Source organism: Bidens hawaiensis, unplaced genomic scaffold (assembly GCF_021521415.1).
Source record: "Bidens hawaiensis isolate Kalapana, Puna unplaced genomic scaffold, B.hawaiensis_p1.1 tig00015291_1, whole genome shotgun sequence".
Classification (NCBI taxonomy): domain Eukaryota; kingdom Viridiplantae; phylum Streptophyta; class Magnoliopsida; order Asterales; family Asteraceae; genus Bidens; species Bidens hawaiensis.
The window spans coordinates 45,642-56,032 of NW_027492362.1; the positions used below are offsets into that span (position 1 = coordinate 45,642).

At 34.9% G+C, this 10,391-nt stretch overlaps 1 pseudogene across 1 annotated transcript; it reads right to left on the bottom strand.

Moving 5' to 3' along the window:
• Positions 1-202: 202 nt before the first annotated feature.
• LOC143548869 (squalene epoxidase 3-like) lies at positions 203-4,707 on the bottom strand (annotated as a pseudogene). The gene is made up of 8 exons (XR_013138026.1): positions 4,685-4,707; positions 3,985-4,102; positions 2,002-2,113; positions 1,730-1,904; positions 1,476-1,639; positions 906-1,407; positions 548-826; positions 203-451 (listed from the first exon to the last, which is right to left on the bottom strand). The product of XR_013138026.1 is annotated as a squalene epoxidase 3-like (transcript).
• Positions 4,708-10,391: the final 5,684 nt, after the last annotated feature.

Here is a 10,391-nt window from a genome sequence, read left to right on the forward strand (position 1 = left end):
TGCTAAGTTGCTAGAAAGAAAGAAACCTCTCCAGGGTGCAGTTATATCGAAGATGAACCAGTGGAAATAGTAACGGAGTTATAGTTTGCTGCTTCAACCGCATGATGATACAAGAAACCAATCTTAAATCTATTATAATTCAAAAAATTGTAAACACACAACCTAATACATAAAGATGATCTAGTTTTCTATTTTGAACTAAAGTAAAAACTCTACATGATATATGCATCTAGAACTACTAATAGAAAATACATATATACCCAAAAAGAAAATTAGATTAATATTTACATCTCAAACACTAACTTGGTATATATATAGTAAGCTATAATTGTTGAAATTTCAACCAGTATCACTGTGAACCCTTCTTCGGTATAGCTCTATGATATGCAGGAAAGAACATTTGCCTCGCTCCTTCAGCTTTAATAATAGGCAAAATTATACCTAATGCACCCTGGTTTTTAATATTAATTTATTAAGTAAAAATAAACTAAAATGATCTTAAAACTTGCAAAAACTAATATATGGGAACCAAATCTTGAATACTCACCAGAATCAACCTAACCGCGATCCATAACCGCTTAGGGGTAGGTAGAGGTAGCAAAAGACGACCAAACCCATAAACAGCTACACCAAAGAAATGAAGGACTAACCAAGCCGGGCTCGGGTTTAGCCCAGAAAGCAGCCCAATGGGCCCAGACGAACAAGCACCTCCTAGGCTCAAATAATCAAAACAGGCTTCCCGCATTTCGTTCATTGCCTGATCAGGTGATGCACAAAATACTTTATATAGAGCCCCGGCTAATGTATTAATTGTAGGAGCCACTGGCTGCATAAAGTAAATAAGTATCAAACTACATACAATCTAGTGTGAATGTTAAATGAAAAGTCAAAATCAAATTGTATACTTTGCGTAACGTGTAAAATGATTCAAAAGACATTTGGTAACCGAATACGTGTCGGTGAAATCATGCATCGGTTTAAGAAGGTCCCGTAATACACCAACGTCCGAGAGTGCAACGGTCATCCCACCACCTGTCAAAGGATGGCGCATGTTGAAAGCATCACCCAATAAAATCACGCCAGGTGTCCGAACAGGAGGTGCCGGCATGCTCCTGTTTGGCATTGTTTTTATATTCCCCGAATCAACAGCAGCTATAAAAGCATCATGCAGCTCACATGGAACCTGAGGCGCCACAACAGTTTTCAAATATTTTGCCATGTCACCGTTACTGAGAGAAGGTAGTTTTTGACCCGGGATATCAAATAAACAACGAATTTCACTGCTACTGATTGGATAAAACAGGATCGGTGAAGGGTTTGCTAAAACGACACGCCCGTGGTTCGGGTATGGAAGCTCACAGTTCCCTAAAACCAGTCCAACAAAGCACGAGGGGACATCGACCTGTGGTTGACTAAAAGTCAACTCTTGACCGAAACAAAACAATAAAAAGATGGTAACTTACACGATAGCTGAGGTTTGCAGAGAGAACGGCGCAGCTTAGAGAAACAACCATCACAGACAACTGTAAGAGGTGCAAATGTTTGTACAACTTCACCGGATTTTGTTTTGTATTGAACGCCTCTAACGGTTCCTTCATCTTCAACGAGAGATATTACAGTGCCTTGCTGCAATTCTACACTGAAAAGATAAATCAAATTGTTTATATGAAACGAAAAAGAACATTTTTTGAAGAATAGTTGTGACAGAAAATATATGTTTAGTACTAACTTAGGTAGAGCATAGGCTTTTTCTCGCATCTTTTGAATGAACCGCCCATAGTGAAAGCTTCTACCAGAAACATTTGGATGAAATTTTTCAAGAGAATACGACAATTTGGTGCTCTTTCCGTCTTTGAAAAGAGCATATCCAAAATCCCTATGAGAATCTATGTCCTCCACACAGTCTGCATCACAATAAATGATAATGAATTAATGATCATATGGTAATTACTTTGTAATCTTGGTTTTGAATAATTGGTAGGCAGAACATTTTATGTATACCTTCAAGACCTAACTCAATTAGCTTAAGATAGCCACCTGGTTGTAGCAATTCACCTACAATTCTGTCTGGCTCGGTTAGATCTCTCTCTATCACACGAATTTTACATCCTTCCTGTTATTGTTATAACCAGTTAAAAAACATATTCTTAGACAATTTGCAGTGATTGATAAAATACAGATTCTTATACTAATAACAGTGATTGTTAAAACAAATTCTTAGACCAATAGCAGTGACTGTTAAATTACATATTCTATCACTAATAACGGTTAGGGCTGTCAATTTCTGATACAAACCTGTTAACACGATACGACAAGGGACCTAACATGTTTGGGTTTGAGCATAACAGGTTTCGTGTCTAAACAAGTCGACTTGTTTATATTCGTGTCCTAACATGTTAAAGACATGTTAACTTGTTAGTAACCTGTTTAGATCTTTAATTAAAAAAAAATAGCATATGCTATTAAAGTCCTAAACATAAAGTCTTAGGCTCTTAGCTTACATACAACGTTTCACTCCTGCCCGTTAGAACCCAATATTAAATTTTTAATGGATGTTATGATTTGTTTCTATGATTTTTTGATTCAAGTATGTTATGGATTTGTGGTCTTTTGTTTCAAATATGTTATGGATTATGTATTAATTAAGACTTTTATGTTCGTTTTTTAAACTTTTTGTTTCATTACACATGTATGATTCATCGATAGATCCGTCAACATGTCTTAACGTGTTAACCTATTACTAAACATGTTCGTGTTTGGAAAAAATAACACGATTAGTTATCGTGCTGTATTCGTGTTTAGTATCACAGTTCATCGTGTCTGACATGTTTTGACAGCCCTAGTGACAGTGGCTGTTAAAATACAGATTCTCAGAGTAACAGCAGTGATTGTTGAAGCACATATTCTTTAGACTAATAGCAGTGATTATTAAAATATAGTTTCTTAGACTAATAGCAGTGGTTGTTAATACACACTTTCTTAAACTAATTGCAGTGATTGTTAACATACAGATCCTTAGACTTATGGATGAGATTGGTATCATACCGGTTCAGGTGCCAAATATATCGATACCGAATATGAACAAAACTGTGTACCAAATGTATTGGTTCGGTACCGGTACGGTACTCGTATTTCAATACGGTGCCCGCTTTGGCTTTGTTTTTTTCTTAATCTCCATTAATCGTATCAAATTCATTTGTAACCAAGGGTAATCAACAAACAAAAAATCATACCAAATGCATTCGTAATCAATAAACCATAATACTAAAACCAAAACATACAAAATGTCCCTATCAAATTTATAGAAAAACAAGAAAGAAAGGTACGTGTACCGGACTACCGGTACCTTATTCCGAGTACTAGTACCTGGTACCCAAGAAAAACTTTGCATGTTTCAGTTGGTAAAAAAATACAGAAATACCAAAAAAGGACCGGTACCGATATTGATAACGACAATACCGAATTTGAGAAAAGTGGGTAATGAACACTTTACCGTATGTATCGGTTTGGTGTTGGTATTAGGAAAAAAGAAAATCTCATCCCTACTTGTTAGACTAATAGCAGATTAGTAGTGATTGTTAAAATACAGATCCTTAGACTAATAGCAGTGATTAATAAAACACATATTCAACCCATTTGACATCCTTCCTGTCATAATATCATCACTGAATCACGGCTATCAAATAGCAAAATTAAACGAATCGATGCAACAATCAATCCAATTTGTGTGTAAACTGTTCTTCCGGATTTTCAATAAGTAAGGGGAGTTTATTTTCATCAACTTAAACCTTTTGAAAAATAACAAGGTGTTTGGGATTGTTTATATTGTGAGAGGAAAAGTTCCATAAGTTACACTTTTGTAACTTATTAACTTAATGAAAAGTTATAAGAGACAAAATAAGGAAATCCCAAACACCCCCTAAATATATAAAAATTGGTGATTAAACGATAAAACATATAATAAAGTGAAAGATTTAATCTCACCTTCCCTAGAGCATAAGCAAGGGCGGCATCGGAGACACCAGCTCAAACAATTATGACGTCAGCATCTTTAGATCCAAACAGGCGACGAAAGTCTGCACGCGCCAAACAGCTCCGGTTTCTACGAAATATGTGAAGGATTAATCTTGAATTAGTAATAAAGTTGAGGGTTTATTTAATTATGTTTTAATTTAGGTATTTGAATTATAATAGGTTTAGGAAAGGTTTGTCTTGGAGAGGAAGTTGGGTTGTCTTGGATAAGAAGTTTAATAAGTCTATAAATAGGGTCTAGATTATTAGTTTTATTTGTGAGAGTCGAGAGAGTTAAGAGAGAGTTGGGAGTCTCATCTCCATGTACGTTTGATAAGTTCGTGAAGTTCGTTTGATTATATGAAAAGAGTCGTGAGTTGTCACCCAATATCTCGTGTTAGTTTGTTTGATTCGATTGTTTGATCCGTCTGGGCCAACAATTGGTATCAGAGCTTAGGCTCATCTAAAGAAGGTGAGTTTGATTATCTGTGTTTTTGGTTTGGTCAACGGGTCGTCCCTTCTGTTGGCGTTTGCTATTTGCGAGAGATTTTATTATCTTGAAGTTTGTGCTTATTAAAAAAGGTGTTGAAAAAGATAAGAAACAAGATTTATTTGTTGTCGGTGGAATTAGTATTGAAGCAAGGAATTGAGCTAAATTAATCTTTTAGCTTACGAAGTTACGATTGTATTTATCATAATCCGGAGGAAAAAATATAGAAGTTGAATTTGGATAATCTTTGGAGCAGCAAATATATTTATGTAGCATCGGTTTTAGTGAGTAACCAAAGTGTTTGGTTGAGTGGATTTAATCGTGGCTTTGTGAGCATATAATCAAGGTTAGAAAACAAATATAAAAGTTAGTCATTGTTTCGTAATTGGTATAGGAAAAAGTAAAATATTAATTTTGAGTAGCTCGGTTTGTGATATATAAAAGATTTTGAGTTCAAGTGCAATAGCTTTCGTTGTTGAAAAAGAGGGTTGTGAAGGCCGTGGTTGAGCTTGAATTTGTGAAGAATCAAAGGGAATGTGTGGTTTTGATTATTAAGAAAAGAAAAGTTTGTGAGTTTTGGTTACTTATTGGAGATTGGTTTCGGGATCGGGAATCAATTTCAACTACAACAACATACAAAAAGTAAAGATAGGAAAGGCAGTATGGTGAGTGAAGGACTTCCAGTATTGGCGAAATCGAACTACAAAGTACGGTCGATCAAGATGGAGGGATTTTTGAAAGACTATGGCTTTTGTGAGGTTATTGAACCTACAGTCGGCGTGACCGTAGATGAAAGAAAGATGTATACAGCGTTGGGGTTCATATGTCAAACTCTACCGGAAGACATCTTGGTACAAGTTGGCATACTTATGAATGCTGAGCAAGTATGGCGTGCTTTGAAAATTCGATATCTTGGAATTGATTATGTACGAAAGGTAAAAGATGAAAAAGCAGCTCAAGAAGCCGCTGAGAAAGAAAGACTGGATGCTATTGTTCAAGAAGAACAAGCACGTAAGAAAGATGCTCTGGAAGCTGCAGAGATAGAAGAAGCTTTGCAAGTTGTTTTGAGAAGTGAAGGTAAAGAAAGGTTGAATGAAGAAAAAGAAAGAATTTCTTCAGAAGAAGAAGAAGAAGAAGAGAAGATGGAGAATCTTAAGTTATGTTTTTATGACTCAAACAATCTTGAAGATGAGAAAATTGATAAGATAAGTGAGCAAAGAAATCTGCGACTGATGATGATAAGAGGAAGGATATTGTAATGAATGAAAGGAATGGTGCAGCTAACAGGTCTGTAGATTTAGAAGCGTGTGTGAAAGTCAACAATCGAGCATTTGTTGATGAAAAGTCAGAACCGAATGAAAGGTTGAGAAGAATTGCCAGAATGGAAGGTCCAACAGGGTCTCATAAAGAAGGAATGTATAGCCCATCTGCAAGTTTTGATGAGCAAAGAAAGAAAAGAAAAGTGAGAAAGAAGAACGTGGAGAATGAAGTGGTATGTGAGATCAATGTGGATGGTATGAATGATGAATGTGAAGAACTTGTTAAACAGGTTTGTTACAAACAACTGAAAAGAAAGGGTAAAGATGAACCAATGATTAAAATTGAAGAGTTGAGAGTGATACGAGGAATTCAAGACCTTGGTGGTACAAATTCAAGATTAAGGGGGTGAATGAAGGATTAATCTTGAATTAGTAATAAAGTTGAGGGTTTATTTAATTATGTTTTAATTTAGGTATTTGAATTATAATAGGTTTAGGAAAGGTTTGCCTTGGAGAGGAAGTTGGGTTGTCTTGGATAAGAAGTTTAATAAGTCTATAAATAGAGTCTAGATTATTAGTTTTATTTGTGAGAGTCGAGAGAGTTAAGAGAGAGTTAGGAGTCTCATCTCCATGTACGTTTGATAAGTTCATGAAGTTCGTTTGTTATGTTCGTTTGATTATATGAAAAGAGTCGTGGGTTGTCACCCAGTATCTCGTGTTAGTTTGTTTGATAAGTTTGTTTGATTCGATTGTTTGATCCGTTTGGGCCAACAATATAGGGATGCTTTTTATTCTTGTGGGTGTGTAATGAGGATGACGGAGAGACAGGATGATGGATGTGGCAGGTTTTATCAGATCACACATTTCTCAATTGCTGCAGGCACCGTTGTTTCGATCTGAGTTGCTGTTCATTGATTCCAGAATATTTGAATTCGCTTCTTCGATGAATACAATAAAACACAATTTCGTCGCTAATTTTTATTTGTTTTTTCAAATCATTATGTATACTTATTTTATGATTTTTAGTTGAGAAAATTACAGAAATTGTTTTGTATGTTTAAAATTGATATATTTTATCCTTTACGTTTACAAATTCAACAGCGTTTTTCCTTTAGCCCTAACTCAGTTGGATTTTTTTATCAAAGTCAGGTTATGTATCTTGCACATAAGGGCAAATTAGTCATTTTACCTATATTTTTTAAATTAACAATTAAAACTAATAACTATATTATACAATACTCTTTGAACCCCCCCCCCCTCCCTCTTTCTTCACTGTTACTACTGCTTTGCTGCCGAGATGCCTCCAAATCACCGAAGATTCATGAAACCATTCTTATGGTCTGATGTTGTATGATTAAACGTGACAAGAGTAATAGTAGCAAAATGGGTTGTTCATTTTGATACGGTTGTCACGTTTGATGCTCTTTCACTCCCCGGAAAATTCATCCATCGTCAGACCAACATGCCGAGTCTTGTAACTACCTTGGTTGTTCATCGTTTGATGCTCTTTCACTGTTCCACATCTGATTCCACCGCCACCGCTAGCTGTAGCGGCGGAACCCTAGACAGTCCCTTCTGTCGCCGCCATCCCTGCCGAAAATTGGTCGACTTGGCTCTCGGCAGTAGCCGGAGAAGCCATCTGCTATTTCGGATGGTCTAGTCAAAACCCACAAGCAAGATTGAACTCAGATTCGGCTTCACCTTGATTTAGGGTCGTTGGTTTGAATGAGAAATCGATCTCAGATCTCTGGATATCTTGAAATGCTAGTCCAGTGATAGCGAGCGTCGAAGAGGATGACCAAAATTTGGGTCGAGAGGCGAGGTTTTTGTTCTGGTAGGTGGTGGTGGTGGCGTCTTTTTGAGACGGTGGTAATGGTGGCGTCCGTTTGAGACCGTGGTAACGACGGTGTCCGTTGTAGTTGTTGGTGGTGGTGGCGCCCTTCTTAGTTAGTGGTGGCGGAGAAAGTGGAAGACGGTGGCGGGGATTGAAGGGTGAAGACGGACCTTTGAAGATGGTAGCATTGGGGCATTGGGGTGGGGTACTTTTTAATATATGTAATACTAGTTTTTATCTCCCGTATTACGGAAGTTGTATAAATAATATTTTCGTTTCTAATACCGTGAATGTATTTTTTTGAATTTTAGTTTATTTAGTGTAAGAAGTTAATAATATACTTGAACCTATATCAATTAATGCATGGTGGGTTATGTTGAGAAATTAAATTAGGATTTGATTACGGAGTTTGTTTTACATTTTACGTTTCTAATAGTTATAATTTTTTTGTATTTTGATTTTATTTATTGTAAGTAAATCAATAATATACTTAGGGTTTGATAATGAAAGAGTTTCATAAATAAATGAGACATTATAACTCGTTTAAAAGTTATATGTTACCCATGACTCATTTATTTTTTTTATTATAAAATAATTTCATAGTTATAAATATTTTTTTTAAATCAGATATTAATTTTTAGTATATCCATATTTTATAGGATTTTCATATCAAAAAAATTTGGTGAGATTAATTTTTAATATAATGAGACGTTATAACCCGTTTAATGGCTATCTGAGTTTGATGAGACTCATACACATGAATTCGGGTCAAATGCATAAGAAACCATCATTTATAAATAAAACAATATGGTGGCTTGAGAGAAAATATGGAGGTTTCGTTTATATATATTTAAGATATTTATAAATATTTTAATTAAACGGGTTTTAAAAAATAAAAGGTATTTTTTAATCTTTTAAATAAATTTAGTTTAATATTAAAATACTTTTAAACAAATGGTAAATGACAAAGTTGCCCTCATGTGCAAGGCACATGACCCAACTTAACGAGAAAAACTAACAGAGTTAGGGCTAAAGGACAAACGTTGTTGGATTTGTAAACGTAAAGAATAAAACATTTTAATTTTAAACATAAATGACAATGAGTGAAATTTTGTACAATCATAAAGGACAATTTCTATAATTATGTCTTTTTAGTATTATCCACATACCTTAATTCCTTATTCTAAATTGTAAAAATAATAATATATTTTTTAACCATGAGGATGAATATTTTATCGTAAACTCATGAGTTGTACCGTTAATAGGGATGTTATTAGCCTTAAACGAATTAACCAATCAATTTTTAGTTATATGATTCGGTTAGTTCGTCAGTTTTGGTTTGGTTAGTTTCCGTTAATAACAAAAAACTAACTGTAATGTAATGTCAAAGTAGTTAAGACGAGTTGACTGGTAACAAAAATATCGTAACGAGTAGATTAGACTATTAAACTAAGGAGACGAGTAAAGTAACAAAAACACTGACTATCGCGAGTAAATTTTAATACAAATAAACAAGTACGTCTGGTTTAACATGTAACATAACCGAAACGAGTATGGCCGTCTTCCAGAATTTATATACCTAGGTCGACCCAAAATAAAAAAAGTCACGTGGGCTCTAACGAATAACGACATATATAAGCTAATAACCTAAATTATATCCAACAGATTATGAATAAACAATCTTTTTGGGCCTGATATTTTAAGAGGGATCAAAATTCAATAATAATAAATAAGGATTATATATATATATATATATATATATTTGGGCCTAAAAAATCGTGCCTCGGCCGAGATTGCGGCTCGCACACCCTCAATGCGGGCCATGGAAACGAGTTAAAAGGTAACCACGAGTAGCTACTAATAGGCACGAGTTGATTGTGCTACACAGTATTTGAGACGAGTTAAACGTCAACAATGAACAACCCACTCGATTCGACATGTATACCCGAAGGACCAGTCGTTGACCAATATCTACTCTTATAGCTTACAAAATAGTTTGTCCAGTTAGGTTTTTATTTTTTGGAAAACTACTCGTGCCGATGTATTTCGTGTGCCAAACTACTCGTTACGATTAAAACACTTATGCAGTAGTCGTGGGCGTTGAAAAATGACATGCATGGAACGTGCTTGTGGTGACTAAACGAGTATGAAACGTGCTCGCTTCGGGTAGTTTATGGCCACGTGGCGTGTCTTTATTGGTTCTGTAAACTACTCGTTTTGTTTAAGAGCCTACTTGCCCTAACTAGTTTATAATACCTATTTTTGTCATTATATAGAAAAGTTATTTAAAACTTGAAATTCTTTTTCATAAACATCTATTTTAGGAATTTTCTCAAGTTTAAATCTTGTGTGTGATTCATAAACTCAAGAAAGAATCAATAAATTAAAGGTGCTAACTGCAATGAATATTGATTTAATCAAGAAAGAATATATGGTGGTGAAATCAAAATGTGTCTCATGATATAACCCACGCCCATACCGTGAAAGGCTTCAGTTTAAAACTTAGTTTCGACTTATAAAACTAAGGAACATAAACTAACTTTCCGTCTAATCGTTTACGAAGAGTTCATCAAACGTTCGGTTCGCTTATAGTCATATGGTCAATGAGCATTCCCTAAATGTGTATGAGCTTTATAATGCATATAAAGAGTGAATAAATTTAAATGGATAAATATAAGACATGATTAAATGAACAACCATAGTTTAATAGAACTAACTATAGTTATACTGAACATGAAATTGGCATGACATATCCCTTGCGTTTTTGACACATTTTTAAGATGAAATTCTTTCATAT